Source organism: Triticum aestivum, chromosome 4A, assembly GCF_018294505.1.
Source record: "Triticum aestivum cultivar Chinese Spring chromosome 4A, IWGSC CS RefSeq v2.1, whole genome shotgun sequence".
Lineage (NCBI taxonomy): Eukaryota > Viridiplantae > Streptophyta > Magnoliopsida > Poales > Poaceae > Triticum > Triticum aestivum.
In genome coordinates this window covers 718,360,637-718,388,195 of record NC_057803.1, presented here as the reverse complement: position 1 = coordinate 718,388,195, position 27,559 = coordinate 718,360,637, and the positions used below count along the sequence as shown (strand labels likewise).

The 27,559-nt window shown below is 48.8% G+C and overlaps 1 pseudogene; it reads left to right on the top strand.

Annotated features, from left to right (window-relative positions):
• The first annotated feature begins 484 nt into the window (after window positions 1–484).
• LOC123083375 (disease resistance protein RPM1-like) lies at window positions 485–26,663 on the top strand (annotated as a pseudogene).
• Window positions 26,664–27,559: the final 896 nt, after the last annotated feature.

Here is a 27,559-nt window from a genome sequence, read left to right as displayed (position 1 = left end):
ACTGCGGAGAGGAGTCGGCGGCAGGGGAAGCAGACGGCTTCGCCGCCGGCCAGGGTTAGGAATGCTCCGTCTCCGGCCAAGTCCAGCCACCTCGAACCATCCCCCGTTCCACTGGCGTACGGCGACAGGACCTAAAGTTTCCCCATCCCGCTCGCCGTGGCCGCCTCCAAGTACACCCCAGGCCCAGGGCCCTGCTAGCGAAGTTGTGCTTAATTTGTGTTGTTCGACACTAAATCTGAACCGATTAAGCTCTGGTTTATTCTCTCTATCCATGACCTCGATTGGCTTCGATTGCTTATCTGCTGCGGGCCAAATTCATTCAGTGTCGCAACTTTTCCAGATAAAAATGCACATTCTTGTAATATTTATTAGTGATCGTAGACTCTTCCCAAGTCTGAACAATGAACCAAATTTAAGCATCTTGGATTCTTGGGTTGCTCTGTGTACATCGCCAGACCTGTTGCCAGGAATTCTTAGATTCTTGAAATACGGCACACAACTACTAGAGCTACAAGCCAACATGGCCCGTGTTGCCAGGGAGCTTCACGTAATGCATGATGTTCTCTGTCAAATGGATATTCGAAACTGCAACAATCAAGTATATGAGGATTGGTTGGAGGAGGTACAGAAAGTAGCACATGTGATGGAGGACATGGTGGATGAGTACCTGTATCTAGTCAGTCAGGAACATGATTTTGGTTTTTCCTTTTTCCTAAAGAAAGGGTTCAAAAAGCCAAGAACTCTACTTTCTTTGAACCAGATAGATTTCAAGGTGAAGGAAATAGAAAGAGATCTTATACACCAGTCAGAGACAAAAAATCGATGGGTTACTCTGATAGATAATGGGGATACTAGCAACTCAAATTACATTGTGAAGAGGGCCAATGATCTAGCGAACATTTCACGCTTGCTTGATGATGAAGATCTGGTGGGGGTGGATGAAAACAGAGAAAAACTTGAGAAGTGGTTGGCTGATGATGACCAGGAATGCTCTGTGGTAGTGCTACTTGGAATGGGAGGACTTGGTAAAACAGCTTTAGCTGCAAATGTTTACAAGAAGGTGAGAGAGAAATTCCAGTGCCATGCCTGGGTCTCCATCTCTCAAACTTATTCTAGAGAGGATGTCTTGAGGAATATATCCAAGGAACTTCTTAAAGATAACATTAGTGGTCTTTCCAGCACTGCTGCTATGGACATCACCTGCCTTGAAGAGACATTGAATAAATTTCTAAAGCAACAGAAATATTTGATCATATTGGATGATGTTTGGACTCTAGAAGCATTTGATGACTTTTCCAGGGTGCTTCCTCGTAATGATAAAGGAAGTAGAGTCATAATCACAACAAGGGAAGGCGTTGTTGCTACACTTGCTTGTCCAGGACATACCTTAACAATGGAAGCTTTACCAGAAGATAAGGCATGTGATCTCTTTTGCAAGAAAGCATTTCCAAGAGATGCAAATTGTGATGGTCATGCAGAATTGAAGCCTTTGGCCAAGGAAATAGTTAGCAAGTGCAAAGGCTTGCCTCTTGCTATTGTGTCAGTTGATAGCCTATTGTGTGTCAGCGAGAAAAGTATGGAAGAATGGAGAAGGATAAATAACCAATTGAGTTGGGAGCTAATTAATAATTCAAGGCTCGATCACGTAAGGAATGTTTTGCATCCGAGCTTCATATACCTTCCAACACACTTGAAAAGTTGTTTCCTATACTGCAGCTTATTTCCAGAAGACTATCTTTTACGTAGGAAACAACTTGCATGGTTATGGTCAGCAGAGGGGTTCATTGAGGAGAGGGGTGAAAGCACATTAGAAGAAGTGGCGGAAGGCTATCTAAAGGAGTTGGTTGATAGAAATATGCTACAAGTTGTTGAGACGAACACATTTGGCAGGATGAAGAAATTCAGAATGCATGATATTTTACGTGAATTGGCAGTGGACCTATGTCGTAAGAATTGTTTTGGTGCTACTTATGACAGTAAATGTGGGGGGTATCTTGGGGTGGATGGACGACGATTGGTACTCTGCAAGCTAAAGAAGGATAATTATCAGCCAATTTCTGGTATACGCCAGCTTCGTACAATCATTACACTGGACAATAGCATGCCATCATCCATTATATCTTTGATATGCACTTAATCAAGATATATGACAGTGCTAGAGTTACGTGGTTTGTCCGTTGAGGAGATTCCAGCTGCTATTGGAGATCTTTTTAATCTTCGCCATTTGAGTTTGCGTGATTTAAAAAGAATGATGCTCCCAAAGTCTATTGAGAAGCTTTCAAACCTGCTTACATTGGACCTTTATGGATGTGACATAGATGTGTTGCCCAGTGGGATTGGGAAACTAAAGAAGCTTAGGCACTTATTTGCTGAGAGAGTAATTGATCCAGATAAGAGAGGATTGGGATGGTCTAGGGGTGTGTGTATCCCCACTGGGCTTGGAAATCTAACAAACTTGCAGACGCTACACGCATTGGAAGCACATAGTGATTCTCTTGGAGATTTAAGGGAGCTGAGGCAACTGAGAAGCTTGAGGTTACGGAATGTGAAAGGAGCCTACTGTGAACGCATCAGTGCGTCTCTGGTTCAGATGCAGTATTTGTCGTTCCTAAAGGTGAATGCAAGTAATGAGAAGGAGGTTCTCCAGTTGAATGTTTGCTTTCCAAACCTGCAAAAATTAACTTTGAGAGGCCGACTAGCGAATGTGGCGTTGGACGAGGCTCCTCTCTTCCAAGCTGTTTGGGGGCAGAACTTGTATGTATTGTCTCTATATGGGTCACAACTGAGAGAAGACCCACTGCCATCCCTTTCTCGGCTGTCAAGTTTGACACGTCTACGTTTGACCGGAGCATACGAAGGAGATCAGCTGGCATTTCTTACAGGATGGTTTCCCAAGCTAAAGATTCTCGTTCTGGAAGACCTGCCTAATCTAAATGGGCTAGTGATACAACAAGGTGCCATGGTGAGCCTGGAAGAATTATTCTTAATCAACCTGAACAGTTTGGCAGAGGTCCCACCTGGCATTGAGTTCCTCATCACTACCGGACTCGCAGGCTATGCCTACGGCCCAGGGCCGTCGGCATAGGTCCTATGTCGTCGACATAGATCTATGCCTACGGCTGCCGCCGGCGTAGATCACGTCAGCGTAGATGTGTCAAACCGTCGGCGTAGTATAGCCGTCGGCATAGGAGCGTATGCCGAGGGCCGTGGGGCAGCCGTCGGCATAGTTTAGCCGTCGACGTTGTTTTCCGTCTGACGGCAACGGACGGCGCCGTCAAAACCGCTGGCGAGTCAGGAGACGACACGTGGCAAAGGTATGCCGACGGCTTGGCCATCGGCATAGATACCTTTGCCACGTGTTGTCCTCTGGCTTGTCCTGGCGGCAGACTGCCACGTGGCGCCTCCTGGTGGCTCCTGATCATATATATGCCGACGGCTTTGCCGTAGGCATAGTTTTTTTTCCTGTTTTCTCTTTTTCAATTCATTTGACAACAATTCAAAGCAGAATAATATGGAATTATGCAGAAATATGACAGTTCATCATCTAAACATACTCAAGTTCATCATCATCATTTAAACATAGTCAAGTTCATCATCTAAAGATCATCACCGAAGAAAGTTCACGAACATAAAAGTAGTGCAAGACATGAAACATCATAAAAGTTGAAACATGAAAGGCATGCACGATGGCCGCATACACGGAATCATCATCGACATCAAGCAAGACCACCTCCGCCAAGTCCACCTCCGCCAAAACCACCACCACCACCGACTCCACCTCCACCAAAACCACCACCACCACCGAGTCCACCTCCGCCAAGTCCACCTCTGCCAAAACCACCACCACCACCGAGTCCACCTCCGCCAAAACCACCACCATCAAGTCCACCTCCACCAAAACCACCACCACCAAAACCACCTCCGCCAAAACTGCCACCTTGACCAGCATCACTCTGCCAGATCGGAGTGACTGGGGTCGACGGAGCAGGAGTCGAGCCACCGGTCCCCTACATGTTTGAGAGAAGATTCTAACGGTAAATATGACATGATAGTGTTGAATGAACGAGAACTAGTTTGTTAGTAGTTAGGCAAATGTACTAACCAGACTATCACCGCCTAGTGCCAGCCATTCCTCGAACGTGGGAATGTGTGGGGCGTCTCCCGCAGGTGGTGGTGGGGGTCCAACTTGTGGTGGCTCCGTGCGGTTAGTCCAAGACGCCAACATAGCCTGGATGTTAGTTAAACAAGCAAACTAGAAAGTCAGAAGGAATCAAAGTGCAAATTTGAGCTTGGTTTTAAGAGGGCAAAACTAACCGCCATCACTTGACGGTTGTAATCATCGTTTGCCTTCACTCGTTGCAAGTACTCCCGCACCTCAATATGCCTATGCTCGAGAAAGGCCTGATATGCCTACAAAATTGAGGTTGTTTCTAAGTGGGCAGTGCTGAAAATAAACTAAGAAAGATAGAGACAAAGAAGATAAGGGGAAGTACTTACAGCACGCTGGAGGACTAAGGGAGGCTGCGAACGCCCCGTACTCTCTAACGGGCTCGGGTTGGTAGCTCGAAGCCGTGTGCACGAGATCGACGGAGTGATCAAGCCATCAAAACACGGATACCGGCCATGGGACTTACCCTGGATGGCCACCACCGCCGTGTCGTCAACCTGAGACTGGGCAACCTCAGGAACGGGAACATCCGGATGCAACTTCTGATAGTTCTGAGTGTAAGACTCCAGGTGCTGCTCGGTGTTGCCGTGGTACTGGCTCTCGCCCTCCTTGCGATCACTCCGCTCGCGGGCCAGCTTCCATGACTCCATGTTTGAGAGCGGCCTCTGCAACTTGTCCTCCTGCAACGTCAAACAGAAGTTAGCCATACATAAGAACATGATGGTAAAAAAGAACAAAAATGCATCATGCATATAGATATACCTTCATGGCCTTGAAGCCCCAGTGGTTCCTGTTTCCTTGGCCGTGTGTCCCGTATTTTCCACGGTTAGCCCGGGCCTTGATGCTCTTGGCCGCAAACTCTGCATCGTCACCGATCCACCTATCCACGAAACTCGCCCATCCGTCATGCCTTCCATAGCACCAACGAGGAACAATCTATGCAAATTTTGGAAGCATGACATGTGAGCACGAAACATATAGTTGACTGCTTGAAACAATGAAAAGTCAGTAATAGTTACCATCATGAACTGCTCCCTGCTCATGGTAAGTTTTTGCTTCTGTGCTTGAGTTTTGGTCATCTTTTGTTGCAGGTAGATGTGGTAGTACTGCGAGACGGCAACCCAACGCACCTCGTACTGCAACTGACGAGCTTTCTTCTTCGCAGCCGCAAGTAAGACCACGTCGACTCTGTCCTTGTGCTCGTCAAGAACTCTATAGAGTTGCTACAATCATGCATAAACCAGAAGCAAACAAGGCATGAGTTGAGTGACTCAATGATAAACTATGAACGAAACTGAAGACAAGTGATTCAGAAGAGAACTTACCCAAAATTTGGTGATCACGGCCTTAGCGGCTGTCCCGTACTCCGCGTTGCTGCAAGCCTTGTAGTGGGCCCAGCTTGTGGCCAAAACACGCGGCTGCGGGTCCCTGTCTGGTCGCGGGCAGAATAGGCCAGGCCAAAACTCCTTCAACAGGACAGTGATAAGGCCGTTCGGTTTACAACCCTTTCCGCGAAGGATCCAGTTACTACAAAAGAATCAAAGGATTGCCATGTGTACAATAAGAAAATGTTGTCATGTGTTGAAAATATGATTGAGATGCACTTACTCTGTCCCCGCAGGTTCAATGAGCCACTTGTGCGCCTCGATAGAAGGTGGTGTAGGTACTCCGACAGTACCACGTAGCCACCCCTGCGGAGCACCCGGTGGCAAGTCACCCCACAACTCAGGGTCAACCTCCCCTCCACCCTCCTCGCCCTCCTCCTCACCCTCCTCGCCCTCCTTCTCGCCCTCCTCCTCACCCTCCTCCTCCTCGGCCTCCTCCTCCTTGGCCTCCTCCTCCTCGCCATCAGGAACATACTCCTCCTCCTCAGACTCAGAAGCTGCCTCAGCATAGGAGGGCATCGAAGAAGACCCTCCTATTTTGGACACGGCCCGGAGTTTTTTGGCCCGATTGCCTCTCCCCTCACCTCCTCGTCCTCTAGGGGCTCTCCCCCACCCCCTCCTCCTCTAGGGTCTCCTCCCCCGACCCATCCACCTCCCTGTGAGATGCCATCCTCGCGTAGTCGGGAGGGAACCTTGTGGGCTCGTCCACTCCGAGTAAGTCCTCCTTTGAGTTTACTAAGGAAACAGGCACCGCTGGACTTGCCCATGATTAGCAAACCTGCATTGAGAAGAGAATAAACAATTAGTAAGGATATCACAAAAAAAGCATACAGGAAAGACATTAATAACAGAAGAGCACATTAAGCATACTATTGTAATGATCATTAAAAGAACTTACATTTTCTAGAACCCATATGAATCATCACTATTGTAATCTATTTGTCGACCGGTCTCGTCATCACTATCCCGCATATCTTCTTCGTTGTCTGACGGAGGTGGAGGCTCTTCCTCATCGTCAGCGTCAACGTCTTCATTTAACTTTTCAAGCATAATTATGTCTCTTTGATTCACAACTGCCTCACCATCAATCTGTGCGCCATCGTCGTTTGGGTCCAGGTCAACATAACCCAAGTCATCATCCTCATTGTTTCGGACCACTTCATCATGTTCCTCTTGAAAGAACACTCCCTCGTATGTCATGGGGTTTATGTTGTAGTAATCATCATCGTTCGGGTCCGGTAGCTTACCATGTGGCGACACCTTGAACACAACTTCCCAACCCTTTAGGTACTCTTTCTGGCATGGGTAGGCAGATAATATACTTGTATGGCCTGGGTAGCGGCGATAAAGAGATCAGCTCCAGCATAGACGGTTGATGGTTTAACTTCAACTAAACCAATAGAAGGCATATGTCTCAGACCCTTTTTGGGGTCGAACCATCGGCATTTGAACACAGTGAGACTTAGGTGTTTACGGCCACGTTTGAATGTAAGCTCGTATATTTTTCCTACCCTTCCATAGTAATCTAGTTTATTATCTCCTTCGGTGAAGACTCTGGTATTTATGGCTTTGGGATCAGGCTGACTATTCTAGTGCTCCTCTGTATGGAAGCGATACCGATTCACATCATACTTTTGGCATGTCATGGCGGTAGGGTCAAAACCCATGGAAACCCATCTCAATTCTTCATCCATTGATTCATTTGGATCATTTCCCTACAAGTTTAATTGAAATTATAGGGTGCAAGAGTTTAATTGGAAGTGTGAAATGGGTAATAGGGAAGTGTGAAAAATTACTTTCTCCATGAACCACACAACGAAATTTTTCCTTCCATCAGCACCCTTTCGGAGAAGAGCAAGTGCCTCCGCTTCAGTAGGAGGCAACATTCCTGTCCACTCTTCCTCAACGAATCGACTACAATAAGAAAAGCGGTATAAGAACTAGGCAAAGTGAACATAACGAATTGACTAAAAGAATGGTGCAAAGGTATTACCTCATCCACTCATCCTCAACTTCCTTGATGTTGTGCAAGATATAGAACATGACATCCTCCCACTCATCTCGTGGCATGACATAAGATGTCGAGCATCCAGCCCTGCCACCTTGCCCGATGAATAGAGGCAACTTGGGTTTATACTTGGGTTCTTCTGTATTCTATCGAGACACCTTATTGTGCAACGTGGGAACATGGTCCGGATAATAGGCTGTCCTGAGGTCTGTCACCTCCTCTAGGATAACTACCTCAGCTATGGAAGCTTCAATCTTAGCTTTGTTTCCACATTTCTGTCTCAGATGCTTGTTCTATCTCTCAGGGCCGTACTGCCAACGATTCTGCACAGGGCCCCCCAACAATACCTCGTTCGCGAGGTGCAAAATGAGATGTGTCATCGGAGTAAAGAAGCCTGGCGGGAAGATCTTCTCTAGCTTGCATATCAACTCCGGCGCCTTCTTATGCATTTCTTTTATCTTCTCAGGACATACTTCTTTAGCACAAAGCATGCGGAAGAAATGGCTTAACTCCGCAAGCACATGCCAGACACGCTCGGGAACATAGCCCCGAACCATCACCGGCATAATCCGTTAAATCCATACATGATAGTCATGACTCTTGAGCCCGGTCACTCTGCCCGTTGAAAGATTGACCCCCTTACTTATATTCGACGCATAACCATCAGTGCACTTCACGACGTGTTTCAACCACTTGAATGCCTCCATCTTATGATCATTTTTAAGTACGAAGTCAGCATCTGGCTTGAACCAAGATTTTCGACAGCCTGTGGGAGGCTGCATGTGAAGACGTGGTCTATCACAAATATTCTGTTGATCAACTCTAGCATTAACATTATCCTTTGTCTTATCAGGAATGTTGAGGATCGTGTGAAAAAGGGACTCTGCGACATTCTTTTCGGTGTGCATCACGTCGATGTTGTATGGAAGTTTGAGGTCCTTAAAATAGGGAAGCTACGTGAAGGGGGTAATGTGAGTCCAGTTGTGCGTCTCACCATATCCTTCAAAACATTTTTCCCTTTCCCTTTTCCTTTGCCCTCGTCTTCGCCTGCGGCTTTGCCTTTGCCTTTGCCTTTGCCTTCACCGGCAGGCTTAAGAGCTTTCAGCTGAGCAAGCACATCCGCACCAGAAAACGTTGGAATCTCGTTTACTTCATGGACAACTTTGCCTTTTGTGAAGTTCTTCTTGTCTTCCCTATCAGGATGGTCTGGAGGGAGGAACTGTCGATGCAGGTCAAAGGCAACATACTTGCCACCCTTCTTCAGCCAAATGAAAATCAAGGCCTGCATGCACACTGGGCAAGGCATCTTTCCACTTGTACACCATCCGCAGAACAGGGCATAGCCGGGAAAGTCATGCATGCAATAATGTAGCCAAACTTTCATCAAGAAAATTTTCTGCAAATGTCGGTCGTATGTCAACCTCGGCAAGTACCAAGAATGGTGCAAATCATCCACCAACGGCTGCATAAATACACCCAAATTCTTCCCCGGATATTTAGGCCCCGGAATTATAAGCGACAGGAACATGGTCTTGCGTTGCATTATGGCGCCGGGAGGGAGATTGAGCGGAATAACAAATACGGGCCAACAGCTGTATGGATTAGACGACATACCATATGGATTGAACCCATCACCTGTTATAGCAATTCTGACATTCCCAGCCTCGGCTGCTTCCTCCGGGTACTCTATATCGAATGACTTCCATGCTTCACCTTCTGATGGATGTACAATTTTTTTGGATTGTACCTTTTCCCTTCCTTGTGCCACTTCATCATTTTGGCAGACTCCTCGGAGATGAAAAGGCGCTGCAGTCTTTTTATAAAATCAAGATACCGAAGAACCTCACAGGGATTTTTAGCTGCTGCTTCTGAGCATGCTTATTGACCACCTCAATATACCGAGAGGAACCGCACTTCCTACAGTAGTTGTCATCCGCATACTGATGCCTAAACAAAAGGCAATTTTTTGGACAAACATGTATTTTTCTCATAGTCCATGGAGAGCACCTTCATGATTTTCTTCGTACTGTACATGGTTTTCGGCAGTTCATGGCCCTCAGGCAGGCTCTTAGCCCATACTCCCAGAAATGCTTCGAAGCAACCTCGGCTACAGCCGTACTCAGCCTTAACTGCCATCAGTTGCGAGATGGCATCCAGCACAGACAACTTGGCACCCTCATACAGAGGTTTCTTTGACGAGGCCAAGATTTCCAGGAAGGCCTTTGCGGTTTCCTCCGGCTCCTCCGGTTCATTCGCTGAATGTGACGGAGATGTCGGCTGTGCAGCAAAGACATCATCTAGCATGTCTCTAACCCCATCGTCCTCATAACCAGCGACGCGTTGTCATATCACATCCTCTCTACCACGGTCCCGCTGGGCAAAGTTTATCGGCATATTAAAGTTGGGCATAAATCCATTCGTGCGAAGGTGCTTAGTCATCTCACTCTTATCTCTGCGGATACGTCTCTTACATTTGGCACACGGGCATTCTGGCACCATCCTCATTGGACTACGGAATATCTCTTTCCAAAACACATCAGTTTTCTCGACCCACTCTGTTGTTACTTGATTCCGACGGAAAAACCCACTATACATCCACTGATTATCTGCCATCTCTGCTTTATTGGAAGCCACACAACAAAATTAAGGATTCATTTAAATTACTCACATCAATATTTTATTTTTTAGAGTGTGACGAGAAACGACATTTAATCCACCTACATCTCTAATAGGTAAAGATGGGTCCTAATCCCACCCGAGAATGTGTAGATTGAGTACGTTGTCCATGCTCTACCACATTCCGAGACAAAATTTCGGCAGCACCTCCCCGCTGTTTGTTGGGTTTCATAGTAATTTCAAAAATTTCCTACGCACACGCAAGATCATGTGATGCATAGCAACGAGGGGAGAGTGTTGTCTACGTACCCAACGCAGACCGACTGCGGAAGCGATGAAACGACGTAGAGGAAGTAGTCGTACGTCTTCACGATCCAACCGATCAAGCACCGAAACTACGGCACCTCCGAGTTCGAGCACACGTTCAGCCCGATGACGATCCCCGTACTCCGATCCAGCAAAGTGTCGAGGAAGAGTTCCGTCAGCACGACGGCGTGGTGACGATCTTGATGTACTACAGCAGCAGGGCTTCGCCTAAACTCCGCTACAGTATTATCGAGGTATATGGTGGCAGGGGGCACCGCACACGGCTAAGGAATAGATCACGTGGATCAACTTGTGTGTTATGGGGTGCCCCTGCCTCAGTATATAAAGGAGCCAAGGGGGGAGGAGGCGCCGGCCAGGAGGAGGTGGCGCAGGAGGAGTCCTACTCCTACCGGGAGTAGGATTCCCCCCCAATCCTATTCCAACTAGGATTCCCAAGGGGGAGAGAGAGAGAGGGCTGGCCGGCCACCTCTCCTAGTCCTAATAGGACTAGGGAAAGGGGGGGAGGCGCGCAGCCCTGGTGGGCAGCCCTTTCACCTTTCCACTAAGGCCCATGTAGGCCCATATGGCTCCCGGGGGGTTCCGGTAACCCTCCCGGTAACCCGGTAAAATCCCGATTTCACCCGGAACACTTCCGATGTCCAAACATAGGCTTCCAATATATCAATCTTTACGTCTCGACCATTTCGAGACTCCTCGTCATGTCCGTGATCACATCCGGGACTCCGAACAACCTTCGGTACATCAAAATGCATAAACTCATAATGTAACTGTCATCGTAACTTTAAGCGTGCGGACCCTACGGGTTCGAGAACAATGTAGACATGACCGAGACACGTCTCCGGTCAATAACCAATAGCGGGACCTGGATGCCCATATTGGCTCCTACATATCCTACGAAGATCTTTATCGGTCAGACCGCATAACGACATACATTGTTCCCTTTGTCATCGGTATGTTACTTGCCCGAGATTCGATCGTCGGTATCCAATACCTAGTTCAATCTCGTTATCGGCAAGTCTCTTTACTCGTTTCCGTAATACATCATCTCACAACTAACATATTAGTTGAAGTGCTTGCAAGGCTTATGTAATGTGCATTACCGAGAGGGCCCAGAGATACCTCTCCGACAATCGGAGTGACAAATCCTAATCTCGAAATACGCCAACCCAACATCTACCTTTGGAGACACCTGTAATGCTCCTTTATAATCACCCAGTTACGTTGTGACGTTTGGTAGCACCCAAAGTGTTCCTCCGGCAAACGGGAGTTGCATAATCTCATAGTCATAGGAACATGTATAAGTCATGAAGAAAGCAATAGCAACATACTAAACGATCAGGTGCTAAGCTAATGGAATGGGTCATGTCAATCAGATCATTCAACTAATGATGTGACCTCGTTAATCAAATAACAACTCTTTGTCCATGGTCAGGAAACATAACCATCTTTGATTAACGAGCTAGTCAAGTAGAGGCATACTAGTGACACTTTGTTTGTTTATGTATTCACACATGTACTATGTTTCCGGTTAATACAATTCTAGCATGAATAATAAACATTTATCATGATTATAAGGAAATAAATAATAACTTTATTATTGCCTCTAGGACATATTTCCTTCAGTCTCCCACTTGCACTAGAGTCAATAATCTAGATTACACTGTAATGATTCTAACACCCATGGAGCTTTGGTGCTGATCATGTTTTGCTCGTGGAAGAGGCTTAGTCAACGGGTCTGCAACATTCAGATCCGTATGTATCTTGCAAATCTCTATGTCTCCCACCTGGACTAAATCCCGGATGGAGTTGAAGCGTCTCTTGATGTGTTTGGTCCTTTTGTGAAATCTGGATTCCTTTGCCAAGGCAATTGCACCAGTATTGTCACAAAAGATTTTCATTGGACCCGATGCATTAGGTATGACACCTAGATCGGATATGAACTCCTTCATCCAGACTCCTTCATTCGCTGCTTCCGAAGCAGCTATGTACTCCGCTTCACATGTAGATCCTGCTACGACGCTTTGTTTAGAACTGCACCAACTGACAGCTCCACCGTTTAATGTAAACACGTATCCGGTTTGCGATTTAGAATCGTCCGGATCAGTGTCAAAGCTTGTATCAACGTAACCTTTTACGGTGAGCTCTTTGTCACCTCCATATACGAGAAACATATCCTTAGTCCTTTTCAGGTATTTCAGGATGTTCTTGACCGCTGTCCAGTGATCCACTCCTGGATTACTTTGGTACCTCCCTGCTAAACTTATAGCAAGGCACACATCAGGTCTGGTACACAGCATTGCATACATGATAGAGCCTATGGCTGATGCATAGGGAACATCTTTCATATTCTCTCTATCTTCTGCAGTGGTCGGGCATTGAGTCTTACTCAACTTCACACCTTGTAATACAGGCAAGAATCCTTTCTTTGCTTGATCCATTTTGAACTTCTTCAAAATCTTGTCAAGGTATGTGCTTTGTGAAAGTCCAATTAAGCGTCTTGATCTATCTCTATAGATCTTAATGCCTAATATGTAAGCAGCTTCACCGAGGTCCTTCATTGAAAAACTTTTATTCAAGTATCCCTTTATGCTATCCAGAAATTCTATATCATTTCCAATTAGCAATATGTCATCCACATATAATATCAGAAATGCTACAGAGCTCCCACTCACTTTCTTGTAAATACAGGCTTCTCCGAAAGTCTGTATAAAACCAAATGCTTTGATCACACTATCAAAACGTTTATTCCAACTCCGAGAGGCTTGCACCAGTCCATAAATGGATCGCTGGAGCTTGCACACTTTGTTAGCTCCCTTTGGATCGACAAAACCTTCCGGTTGCATCATATACAACTCTTCTTCCAAAAATCCATTCAGGAATGCAGTTTTGACATCCATCTGCAAAATTTCATAATCATAAAATGCGGCAATTGCTAACATGATTCGGACGGACTTAAGCATCGCTACGGGTGAGAAGGTCTCATCGTAGTCAATCCCTTGAACTTGCCGAAAAACCTTTTGCGACAGGTCGAGCTTTGTAGACAGTAACATTACCATCAGCGTCAGTCTTCTTCTTAAAGATCCATTTATTCTCAATTGCTTGCCGATCATCGGGCAAGTCAACCAAAGTCCATACTTTGTTCTCATACATGGATCCCATCTCAGATTTCATGGCTTCAAGCCACTTTGCGGAATCTGGGCTCACCATCGCTTCTTCATAGTTCGTAGGTTCATCATGATCTAGTATCATGACTTCCAAAATAGGATTACCGTACCACTCTGGTGCGGATCTTACTCTGGTTGATCTACGAGGTTCAGCAGTATCTTGATCTGAAGTTTCATGATCATTATCATTGGTTTCCTCACTAACCGGTGTAGGAGTCACTGAAACAGTTTTCTGTGATGAACTACTTTCCAGTAAGGGAGCAGGTATAGTTACCTCGTCAAGTTCTACTTTCCTCCCACTCACTTCTTTTGAGAGAAACTCCTTCTCTAGAAAGGATCCATTCTTAGCAACGAATGTCTTGCCTTCAGATCTGTGATAGAAGGTGTACCCAATAGTCTCCTTTGGGTATCCTATGAAGACACATTTCTCCGATTTGGGTTCGAGCTTATCAGGTTGAAGCTTTTTCACATAAGCATCGCAGCCCCAAACTTTAAGAAACGACAACTTTGGTTTCTTGCCAAACCACAGTTCATAAGGCGTCGTCTCAACGGATTTTGATGGTGCCCTATTTAACGTGAATGCGGCCGTCTCTAAAGCATATCCCCAAAATGATAGCGGTAAATCAGTAAGAGACATCATAGATCGCACCATATCTAGTAAAGTATGATTACGACGTTCAGACACACCATTACGCTGTGGTGTTCCGGGTGGCGTGAGTTGCGAAACTATTCCACAGTTTTTTCAAATGTACACCAAACTCGTAACTCAAATATTCTCCTCCACGATCAGATCGTAGAAACTTTATTTTCTTGTTACGATGATTTTCAACTTCACTCTGAAAGTCTTTGAACTTTTCAAATGTTTCAGACTTATGTTTCATTAAGTAGATATACCCATATCTGCTTAAATCATCTGTGAAGGTGAGAAAATAACGATATCCGCCACGAGCCTCAATATTCATCGGGCCACATACATCGGTATGTATGATTTCCAACAAATTTGTTGCTCTCTCCATAGTACCGGAGAACGGTGTTTTAGTCATCTTGCCCATGAGGCACGGTTCGCAAGTACCAAGTGATTCATAATCAAGTAGTTCCAAAAGTCCATCAGTATGGAGTTTCTTCATGCGTTTTATACCGATATGACCTAAACGACAGTGCCACAAATAAGTTGCACTTTCATTATCAACTCTGCATCTTTTGGTTTCAACATTATGAATATGTGTATCACTACTATCGAGATTCAATAAGAATAGACCACTCTTCAAGGGTGCATGACCATAAAAGATATTACTCATATAAATAGAACAACCATTATTCTCTGATTTAAATGAATAACCGTCTCGCATTAAACAAGATCCAGATATAATGTTCATGCTCAACGCTGGCACCAAATAACAATTATTTAGGTCTAATATTAATCCCGAAGGTAGATGTAGAGGTAGCGTGCCGACCGCTATCACATCAACTTTGGAACCATTTCCCACGCGCATCGTCACCTCGTCCTTTGCCAGTGCCCGCTTATTCCGTAGTCCCTGTTTCGAGTTGCAAATATTAGCAACAGAACCAGTATCAAATACCCAGGTGCTACTGCGAGCTCTAGTAAGGTACACATCAACAACATGTATATCACATATACCTTTGTTCACCTTGCCATCCTTCTTATCCGCCAAATACTTGGGGCAGTTCCGCTTCCAGTGACCAGTCTGCTTGCAGTAGAAGCACTCAGTTTCAGGCTTAGGTCCAGACTTGGGTTTCTTCTCTTGAGCAGCAACTTGCTTGCCGTTCTTTTTGAAGTTCCCCTTCTTCTTCCCTTTGCCCTTTTTCTTGAAACTAGTGGTCTTGTTAACCATCAACACTTGATGCTCCTTCTTGATTTCTACCTCCGCAGCTTTCAGCATTGCGAAGAGCTCGGGAATAGTCTTGTTCATCCCTTGCATATTATAGTTCATCACGAAGCTCTTGTAGCTTGGTGGCAGTGATTGGAGAATTCTGTCAATGACGCAATCATCCGGAAGATTAACTCCCAATTGAATCAAGTGATTATTATACCCAGACATTTTGAGTATATGCTCACTGACAGAACTGTTCTCCTCCATCTTGCAGCTATAGAACTTATTGGAGACTTCATATCTCTCAATTCGGGCATTTGCTTGAAATATTAACTTCAACTCCTGGAACATCTCATATGCTCCATGACGTTCAAAACGTCGTTGAAGTCCCGATTCTAAGCCGTAAAGCATGGCACACTGAACTATCGAGTAGTCATCAGCTTTGCTTTGCCAGACGTTCATAACATCTGGTGTTGCTCCAGCAGCAGGCCTGGCACCCAGCGGTGCTTCCAGGACGTAATTCTTCTGTGCAGCAATGAGGATAATCCTCAAGTTACGGACCCAGTCCGTGTAATTGCTACCATCATCTTTCAACTTTGCTTTCTCAAGGAACGCATTAAAATTCAACGGAACAACAGCACGAGCCATCTATCTACAATCAACATAAACAAGCAAGATACTATCAGGTACTAAGTTCATGATAAATTTAAGTTCAATTAATCATATTACTTAAGAACTCCCACTTAGATAGACATCCCTCTAATCCTCTAAGTGATTACGTGATCCAAATCAACTAAACCATGTCCGATCATCACGTGAGATGGAGTAGTTTTCAATGGTGAACATCGTTATGTTGATCATATCTACTATATGATTCACGCTCGACCTTTCGGTCTCCGTGTTCCGAGGCCATATCTGTATATGCTAGGCTCGTCAAGTTTAACCTGAGTATTCTGCGTGTGCAAAAACTGGCTTGCACCCGTTGTAGATGGACGTAGAGCTTATCACACCCGATCATCACGTGGTGTCTGGGCACGACGAACTTTGGCAACGGTGCATACTCAGGGAGAACACTTCTTGATAATTTAGTGAGAGATCATCTTATAATGCTACCGTCAATCAAAGCAAGATAAGATGCATAAAAGGATAAACATCACATGCAATCAATATAAGTGATATGATATGGCCATCATCATCTTATGCTTGTGATCTCCATCTCCGAAGCACCGTCATGATCACCATCGTCACCGGCGCGACACCTTGATCTCCATCGTAGCATCGTTGTCGTCTCGCCAATCTTATGCTTCCACGACTATCACTACCGTTTAGTAATAAAGTAAAGCATTACATCGCGGTTGCATTGCATACAATAAAGCGACAACCATATGGCTCCTGCCAGTTGCCGATAACTCGGTTACAAAACATGATCATCTCATACAATAAAATTCAGCATCATGCCTTGACCATATCACATCACAACATGCCCTGCAAAAACAAGTTAGACGTCCTCTACTTTGTTGTTGCATGTTTTACGTGGCTGCTATGGGCTTAAGTAAGAACCAATCTCACCTACGCATCAAAACCACAACGATAGTTTGTCAAATAGACTCCGTTTTAACCTTCTCAAGGACCGGGCGTAGCCACACTTGGTTCAACTAAAGTTGGAGAGACAGTCTTCCGCAAGCCATCTATGTGCAAAGCACGTCGAGGGAACCGGTCTCGCGTAAGAGTACGCGTAAGGTTGGTCCGGATCGTCTCGTCCAACAATACCGCCGAACCAAAGTATGACATGCTGGTAGGCAGTATGACTTGTATCGTCCACAACTCACTTGTGTTCTACTCGTGCATATAACATCAACATAAGTAACCTGGCTCGGATGCCACTGTTGGGTTTCGTAGTAATTTCAAAAATTTCCTACGCACACGCAAGATCATGTGATGCATAGCAACGAGGGGAGAGTGTTGTCTACGTACCCAACGCAGACCGACTGCGGAAGCGATGAAACGACGTAGAGGAAGTAGTCGTACGTCTTCACGATCCAACCGATCAAGCACCGAAACTACGGCACCTCCGAGTTCGAGCACACGTTCAGCCCGATGACGATCCCCGTACTCCGATCCAGCAAAGTGTCGAGGAAGAGTTCCGTCAGCACGACGGCGTGGTGACGATCTTGATGTACTACAGCAGCAGGGCTTCGCCTAAACTCCGCTACAGTATTATCGAGGTATATGGTGGCAGGGGGCACCGCACACGGCTAAGGAATAGATCACGTGGATCAACTTGTGTGTTATGGGGTGCCCCTGCCTCGGTATATAAAGGAGCCAAGGGGGGAGGAGGCGCCGGCCAGGAGGAGGTGGCGCAGGAGGAGTCCTACTCCTACCGGGAGTAGGACTCCCCCCCCAATCCTATTCCAACTAGGATTCCCAAGGGGGAGAGAGAGAGAGGGCTGGCCGGCCACCTCTCCTAGTCCTAATAGGACTAGGGGAAGGGGGGAGGCGCGCAGCCCTGGTGGGCAGCCCTTTCACCTTTCCACTAAGGCCCATGTAGGCCCATATGGCTCCCGGGGGGTTCCGGTAACCCTCCCGGTAACCCGGTAAAATCCCGATTTCACCCGGAACACTTCCGATGTCCAAACATAGGCTTCCAATATATCAATCTTTACGTCTCGACCATTTCGAGACTCCTCGTCATGTCCGTGATCACATCCGGGACTCCGAACAACCTTCGGTACATCAAAATGCATAAACTCATAATGTAACTGTCATCGTAATCTTAAGCGTGCGGACCCTACGGGTTCGAGAACAATGTAGACATGATCGAGACACGTCTCCGGTCAATAACCAATAGCGGGACCTGGATGCCCATATTGGCTCCTACATATCCTACGAAGATCTTTATCGGTCAGACATAACGACATACGTTGTTCCCTTTGTCATCGGTATGTTACTTGCCTGAGATTCGATCGTCGGTATCCAATACCTAGTTCAATCTCGTTACCGGCAAGTCTCTTTACTCGTTTCCGTAATACATCATCTCACAACTAACATATTAGTTGAAGTGCTTGCAAGGCTTATGTAATGTGCATTACCGAGAGGGCCCAGAGATACCTCTCCGACAATCGGAGTGACAAATCCTAATCTCGAAATACGCCAACCCAACATCTACCTTTGGAGACACCTGTAATGCTCCTTTATAATCACCCAGTTACGTTGTGACGTTTGGTAGCACCCAAAGTGTTCCTCCGGCAAACGGGAGTTGCATAATCTCATAGTCATAGGAACATGTATAAGTCATGAAGAAAGCAATAGCAACATACTAAATGATCAGGTGCTAAGCTAACGGAATGGATCATGTCAATCAGATCATTCAACTAATGATGTGACCTCGTTAATCAAATAACAACTCTTTGTCCATGGTCAGGAAACATAACCATCTTTGATTAACGAGCTAGTCAAGTAGAGGCATACTAGTGACACTTTGTTTGTTTATGTATTCACACATGTACTATGTTTCCGGTTAATACAATTCTAGCATGAATAATAAACATTTATCATGATTATAAGGAAATAAATAATAACTTTATTATTGCCTCTAGGGCATATTTCCTTCACTGTTCTCCAAATACACGTCTCGGCAAAATGCCGAGAGAATGTGCATCCGGAGAACAACAGGGAGGCGCCGCCGAAATCTTGTCTCGGAACGGGGTAGAGCATGAACAACGTACCCAATCTACACATCCTCGGGCTGTTGGTGGAAAGCGCTGGACAATCCGAAAGAGCTGCGGTGATAAATATGCAATTGAAAGCATATTTATCGATGCAACCCTTTCGGACGGGAGACGTCTAGGTTACGCGACTTCATGTGAAAATTTAATCTAGTGACATGGAAAAAAAGTGGACGAGGTCATAGAATTGTTGCTCACCCTCTGATGTAGAGGATGTAGTCGATCAAAGGAGGGACGATCGTGGACAAACACCTCCAACATCGACGATCACTCCACGAAGATGGAACACCACAAATCCTGTTAATTCCACCGGGTGATAAAAATTTAGGTCATCACCTCACATTAAGCATTGGCACAACATTATGAATGAACATGAAACAACATGTCAAATTGTAAAAAAAAGCTTCATTAAGTATTTAGCAAACCAAACAGTGAGGGACTTTTTTGGGACACGCCGAGCATCGCGGGTCAACCCGACGCTCGACCCGAGAGGACGGACCAGATCCCCAATAGTAGCAGCCTGATGAAACCACTTTGTTCATTCAGAAAAAAGGGAAACGTCTAGCGGCTGCCGGCGGCACCATCATCCCTCCCCTCCCCTTTGGTTGAACCGACGGTCCACCAAGACCGGGCGCAGCGACGAAGCCCGCCCAGCTCATCGACGACCCCCTCTTCTTTAACTCCGCCTGCAGTTTGTGCGCCAAGGCGTGCAGGCGGCGGCCGGGTTTACCAAATTTCCTAATTCCTCCGCATTAACTATTTTCTCCTTCTTCCTCCCCGTTGTCGGTTAGTTCACACCATTTCGAATAATCAAACTCTAAACCCGTTCCTACTCCATTCCCTCTCTCCCCCATTCTTTCTCTCTTATAAAAAAACAAACAGAGCTCGTTCATACTCCATTATCTCCCCTCACTCTTCTCTATACATGCACATATTGAAAAACTTGACCAATATCATCTATCCATATTGAGCAATATCTAAGTGTCCAAATTCACAAAATTGAGCAATATCCATCAATGCATCCATCTATCACAAACTTCACCATCAATCTGTACATGCATTCATATATCCATTCGTCACATATCCATCTTTGCAAAAAAAAGAGTAACAAAATGCAAAAAAAATGAAAGAAATCTCACCTTGGCCGCCGGTGCAGCGGGCAGCAGGGAGGCCGGGGGCCAGCCGCCGGGAAAGGGTGGACGGGGCTGGACGGGGCCGGTCGGGGCGCAGCAGGGCGTCGACGGAGGGGCGTAGTAGGGCAGGGCGTCGGCGAAGGGTGGACGGGGCCGGTCGGTGCAGCTTGACAGGGAGGGTGCGGGGTCGGGGACGGGTGTGGATGGCACCGACGAGAGGTGGCGGAGGGACGGGGGTGATGATGGGGTGAGGGGGTAGAGAGGAGGGTGGTCGCGGTGGCGCGGAGACGAGATGGCGACGTTGTGGCGGCGGCGGCGCGAGAAGGAGGCCGGGGATGTAGGCGGGGGGGGGGAGGGGGAGGGGCGAGGGAAGGGAGCGACGCGGGTGGAGCGGCGGGCGGCGGCCGTCGGGGAGCGACGCGGGCGACGGGGAGCAACGGCGGCGGCGCGGGTTGAGCAGCTAGGGGTGGAATGAGTGGTGGAGGGCGACCGGCTGAGGATAAGAGGAAACTATGCCGACGGCTAAGCCGTCGGCATAGGTAGCGATGCCACGTGGCACCTATGCCGGCGGCTTAGCAGTAGGCATAGTTATATTTTTTATTTTTTAATGTTTTTAATAGATTATATTTTTTCTTCTTTATGTTTTTTTATTTCATATAATTTTTTGATATTTTTTATAGTCATAAGTTATATTTTTTATGTATTATTATTTCATATGCATTTTTAATTTTTTTAACGCCGCTCGGCCCTCTCCTCTCCCGGAACCACACAGAGGGGAGGGGAGGCGCCAAACTCGAGCAGCTTCGTCCGCCGAGGCCGTGGCCTGGTCGTGGGTCTGGGAGCACATGGCCGCCGCCTCGCGTGCACGCTCTGGAGCTTAGTAGGCCAGCTGACTGAAGGGGGAGGGGGGGTCGTTGACGGGGGGGTTGGGGGCGGCGGCGGATCCAAGTCTGTCGGAGGGAGATGCTTCGCGCAGGGACACCTGGGAGCAACATCCAGGCCAAACCACAGCTACATCCCGTCCGTATCGTTACCACAGAACATCTACTACCGTGTCATCACCGTCTGTGAGGGGGGCCAAACCCCGAGACACGTGCCGCCTCTTCGGACATGCCACCACACCACCCCGCATGTATGAGGGGCGAGTGCGACGCTCTGGTGGCATTGCTACCACCCCAGGGCCCCCGTCCCGCCTAACCCTGGAGCGGTTGACCACGAGATCTAGCCCATTGACTTTCCACGGACGGGCTTTGAACAGTGGACCTCTCCACCCGGTTGTGTTAGGTTAGCTCAGAGGGACACCAGGGAGCAACATCCGGGCCAAACCGACTACTACATCCCCTCCGTGTAGACCCGATGCGTCCGTTTTCCCCCTCGAGGTGCCGGCGGAGGCGCCGTCCGTTAGGGGGGGCCACGCCCCGAAGATGCGTGCCGAGCGTTTGCAACCGCCACAACTCTTACAGACTTGTGAGAGGCCGCCTACGCAAGATTTGACGGCATGCTAGCCCCCGGAGGACGTCGGCCACCGTCGTAGACGCGGAAGAGCAATCCGCGTAGAGGGAAGTGTTCAGATACTTCTCCATCACGAATATGAAAAATTACCATCGGTCGTATAGCACATGTGCCCACGTCGTGTCAAAAACTCATGATTTTATCGCGCTCCGAGTATTTAATAATATTCACGCCGCATCGTTACCGCAGAACGTCTACTACCGTGTCATCGCCGTCCGTGAGTGGGGCCACACCCCGGAGACGCGTGCCGCCTCTTCGGACATGCCACCACACCATCCCGCATGTATGAGGGCCCGGTGCGACGCTCCGGTGGCATTGCTAGCCCACCAGGGCCCCCGTCCCGCCTAACCCTGTAGCATTTGACCACGGGATCTAGCCCTTTGACTTTGCACGGACGGGCTTTGACCAGTAGACCTCCCCAGCCGGTTGTGTTAGGTCAGCCCATAGGAACACTTTGGAGCAACATCCGGGCCAGACCCACAGCAAGATCCCCTCCGTGTAGACCCGACGCGTCCGTTTCCCCCCTCCAGGTGCCGGCAGTGGCGCCGTCAGTGAGGGGGGCCACGCCCCAGAGAAGCGTGCTGCCTCTTCGGACATGCCACCACACCACCCCGCATGTATGAGGGCCCGGTGCGACGCTCCGGTGGCATTGCTACCCCACCAGGGCCCTCGTCCCGCCTAACCCTGTAGCGTTTGACCACGGGATCTAGCCCTTTGACTTTGCACGGACGGGCTTTGACCAGTGGACCTCCCCACGCGGTTGTGTTAGGTCAGCCCATAGGAACACTTTGGAGCAACAACTGGGCCAGACCCACAGCAAGATCCCCTCCTTGTAGACCCGACGCGTCCGTTTCCCCCCTCCAGGTGCCGGCGGCGGTGCCGTCCGTAAGGGGGCCACACCCCGGAGACGCGTGCCGCCTCTTCGAACATGCCACCACACCACCCCGCATGTCTGAGGGCCCGGTGCGACGCTCCGGTGGCATTGCTACGCCACCAGGGTTCCCGTCCCGCCTAACCCTGTAGCGTTTGACCACGGGATCTAGGCCTTTGACTTTGCACGGACGGGCTTTGACCAGTGGACCTTCCCACCCGGTTGTGTTAGGTCAGCCCATAGGAACACTTTGGAGCAACATCCGGGCCAGACCCACAACAAGATCCCCTCCGTGTAGACCCGACGCGTCCATTTCCCCCCTCCAGGTGCCGGCGGCGGTGCCGTCCGTGAGGGGGGGGGGCACACCCTGGAGACGCGTGCGGGCATTTGCAACCGCCACAACACTTCCAGACTTGTGAGAGGCCGCCTACGCAAGATTTGGCGGCATGCTAGGCCCCGGAGGCAGCCGGCCACAGTCGTAGACGCGCGAAGAGCAATCCGCGTAGACGGAATTTTTCAGATACTTCTCCATCACCAAAAATTATGAAAAATTACCATCATTCCTATAGCACATGTGCCCACGTCGTGCAAAAAAACTCATGATTTTATCGTGCTCCGAGTATTTAATAATATTCATGCTGCATCGTTACCGCAGAACGTCTACTACCGTGTCATCGCCGTCCGTGAGGGGGGCCATGCCCCGGAGATGCGTGTCGCCTCTTTGGACATGCCACCACACCACCCCGCATGTCTGAGGGCCCGGTGCGACGCTTCGGTGGCATTTCTACCCCCCAGGGGCCCCCTCAGGCCTAACCCTGTAGCGTTTGACCACGGGATCTAGCCCTTTGACTTTGCACGGACGGGCTTTGACCAGTGGACCTCCCCACCCGGTTGTGTTAGATCAGCCCATAGGATCACTTTGGAGCAACATCCGGGCCAGACCCACAGCAAGATCCCCTCCGTGTAGACCCAACACGTCCGTTTCCCCCTCCAGGTGTCGGCGGCGGCGCCGTCCGTGAGGGGGGGCACACCCTGGAGACGCGTGCCGGGCGTTTGCAATCACCACAACACTTCCAGACTTGTGAGAGGTCGCCTACGCAAGATTTGGCGGCATGCTAGCCCCTGAAGGCCGCCGGCCATAGTCGTAGACGCGCGAAGAGCAATCCGCGTAGAGGGAATTTTTCGGATACTTCTCCATCACCAAAAATTATGAAAAATTACCATCGTTCCTATAGCACATGTGCCCACGTCGTGCAAAAAAACTCATGATTTTATCACGCTCTGAGTATTTAATAATATTCACGCCGCATCGTTACCGCAGAACGTCTACTACCGTGTCATCACCATCCGTGAGGGGGGCCACGCCCCGGAGACGTGTGCGCCTCTTCGGATATGCCACCACACCACCCCGCATGTCTGAGGGCCCAGTGCGACACTCCAGTGGCATTGCTACCCCCCAGGGCCCCCATCCCACCTAACCCTGTAGTGTTTGACCACGAGATCTAGCCCTTTGACTTTGCACGGACAGGCTTTGACCAGTGGACCTCCCCACCCGGTTGTGTTAGGTCAGCCCATAGGAACACTTTGTAGCAACATCCGGGCCAGACCCACAGCAAGATCCACTCCGTGTAGACCTGACGCGTCCGTTTCCCCCCTCCAGGTGCCGGCGGAGGCGCCGTCCGTGAGGGGGCACACCCCGGAGACGCGTGCCTGGCGTTTGCAACCGCCACAACACTTCCAGACTTGTGAGAGGCTGCCTACGCAAGATTTGGCGACATGCTAGCCCCCGGAGGCCGCCGGCCACAGTCGTAGACGCGCGAAGAGCAATCCGCGTAGAGGGAATTTTTCGGATACTTCTCCATCACCAAAAATTATGAAAAATTACCATCGTTCCTATAGCACATGTGCCCACGTCGTGCAAAAAAACTCATGATTTTATCGCGCTCCGAGTATTTAATAATATTCATGCCACATCGTTACCACAGAACATCTACTACTGTGTCATCGCCGTCCGTGAGGGGGGCCACGCCCCGGAGACGCGTGCCTCCTCTTCGGACATGCCACCACACCACCCTGCATGTCCGAGGGCCCGGTGCGACGCTCCGGTGGCATTGCTACCCCCCCCCCCCCAGGGCCCCCGTCCCGCCTAACACTGTAGCGTTTGACCACGGGATCTAGCCCTTTGACTTTGCACGGACGGGCTTTGACCAGTGGACCTCCCCACCCGGTTGTGTTAGGTCAGCCCATAGGAACACTTTGGAGCAACGTCCGGGCCAGACCCACAGCAAGATCCCCTCCGTGTAGACCCGACACGTCCGTTTCCCCCCTCCAGGTGCCGGCGGCGGCGCCGTCCGTGAGGGGGGCACACCCCGGAGATGCGTGCCGCCTCTTCGGACATGCCACAACACCATCCCGCATGTATGAGGGCCCGGTACGACGCTCCTGTGGCATTGCTACCCCTAGGGCCTCCGTCCCGCCTAACCCAGGAGCGGTTGACCACGAGATCTAGCCCTTTGGCTTCCCACGGACGGGCTTTGATGAGTGGACCTCTCCACCCGGTTGTGTCAGATCTGCCCATAGGGACACCCGGGAGCAACAACCGGGCCAAACCCAGAGCTACATCCACTCCGTGTAGACCCGACGCGTCCGTTTCCCCCTCCAGGTGCCGGCGGCGGCGCCGTCCTTGATGGGGGCCACACCCCGGAGATGCGTGTCGCCTCTTCGGACATGCCACAACACCACCTCGCATGTATGAGGGTCCGGTACGATGCTTCGGTGGCATTGCTACCCCCCCCCCCCCCAGGGCCCCCGTCCCGCCTAACCGTGGAGCGGTTGACCACGAGATCTAGCCTTTTGACTTCCCACGGACGGGCTTTGACCAGTGGACCTCTCAACCCGGTTGTGTCAGGTCGGCCCGTAGGGACACCCGGGAGCAACATTCGGGCCAAACCCACAGCTCCATCCACTCAGTGTAGACCCGGCGCGTCCGTTTCCCCCCTCCAGGTGTCGGTGGCGGCGCCGTCCATGAGGGGGCACACCGCAAACATGAGGGGGGTCACACTCTAGAGACGGGTGTCGGGCGTTTGCAACCGCCACAAAACTTCTGCCGGCATAGCTGTTTTTGATTTTAATAAAATATAAGGATCTATAATTTTAAAAGAACATGACCGCACATTATTAACATGCACGAAAAAATACAAACTATATATATATATATATATATATATATATATATATAATATGAAAAAAATACAAATTACATATATATTCATATGTATGTTTATATTTAACATGCTACATGTTAGTTGATATAATAATACATAAAAAAGCAAAAAAAATGAAAAATAAATCTACCTATGCCACGGCATAGCCGTCGGCATAGAGACGGCCAGGGTTTAGGCGGCGAGCGGCGTGCCGCGGATCGCTGACGTGGCAGATATGCCGACGGCAGCCGTCGGCATATGTTCTGGACGGTGCGGCCCGGATCGGTGACGTGGCATGCGGACCTATGCTGACGGCCCCCCGTCTTGGCCGTCGGCATAGCTCTGACGACGTTAGCCGCCCGTCACCAGCGGGGTCGCCGGGCCCACGACTATGCCGACGGCCGTTGTAAGCCGACGGCAGCTGTCGGCGTACTTGCAACTAGGCTGACGGCCGTTCTATGCCGACGGGTACCGTCGGCTTAGCTCTGTGTAACCCGACGGCCTGGATACGCCGACAGCCAGGACCAGGCTGTCGGCATAGCTCCGAGGAAGCCGACGGGGGCCGTCGGCATTGTTTTGGCCGTTGGGGTAGCACCCTGTTCCGGTAGTGCATGCCCCTGCAGTACCTAGCATTCGACCAAATCAGCAGTGACTTCTTAACTGTGTTGGAGCAGTGTTCTGCTATCCGAGGGAACTGGTGGTATACTCTCCATGATTGACCTGCCAACGGGTCCGGGAATATGCACCTAGGTATGTTTGCAATAACTACTCGCCTGCCAATGTTGGTTATTTAGCTAGGTCACCGGGTACTACTTTCCTTTCTCCCTCATCTCTAATCTTACGGCTTTCACATGTTGATGTGTTGCGATGCGATGTTGGTTTTGTAGGTCACCAGCTGGAAGGAAGACGCTTACGTTGTTTTGGTCTGCCGGCCGATGAAGGGAAACAAAGGCTTCAGAGGTACAAGGCGTCAATGCATCCGAAGATGCATATCAATTGTTGTGTACCACATATCTTCAGGGTTTCCTCTGCTTCTTTCTTGCAAGATCGACGTGGTACTACTGCTAGTTCCACGTACACGTACAGCGCTTCATTTCTCCTGCTGCTTCTGCCTGAATTCACTGCTGCTACTACCGCTGTTCGTGTGTTTTTGCATATCAAGTATGATCATATTGCGTACTAACTATTTCCGACGGTGGCTTTTAGATAAGACGACACTTACTGCAAGCGACCTGTGTTTCCATATTATTCGGACTGATTTCCACGTTATTTATTTCAACAATGTAATGTACTGCTATTTCAGCTATGGGTAAATAAAAGCACTTTGTTTGTGATTCAAGATGCTTGGGTATTCATTTTCATCGTCATGTTGTTGTTGCTGCCTTAAGTTGATACTGCTGTAACTTAGCTGCTAGCTGGGGGAATCCTTGAAATGTTTTATCAGTGTACATATACTTGTCTGCTTTGTAGCTAGCCTTTGCTATGCTCTGGTCCTTTCTGGATTACGTTCCTTGTTTACTTATGGATCACCATGCCAATATCTGCTAGATTAAAGCCTGTATGTCTATGTCCTTAATTTCCAGGGATGAATTAGCATGCCGTTTCCGGGGAGATC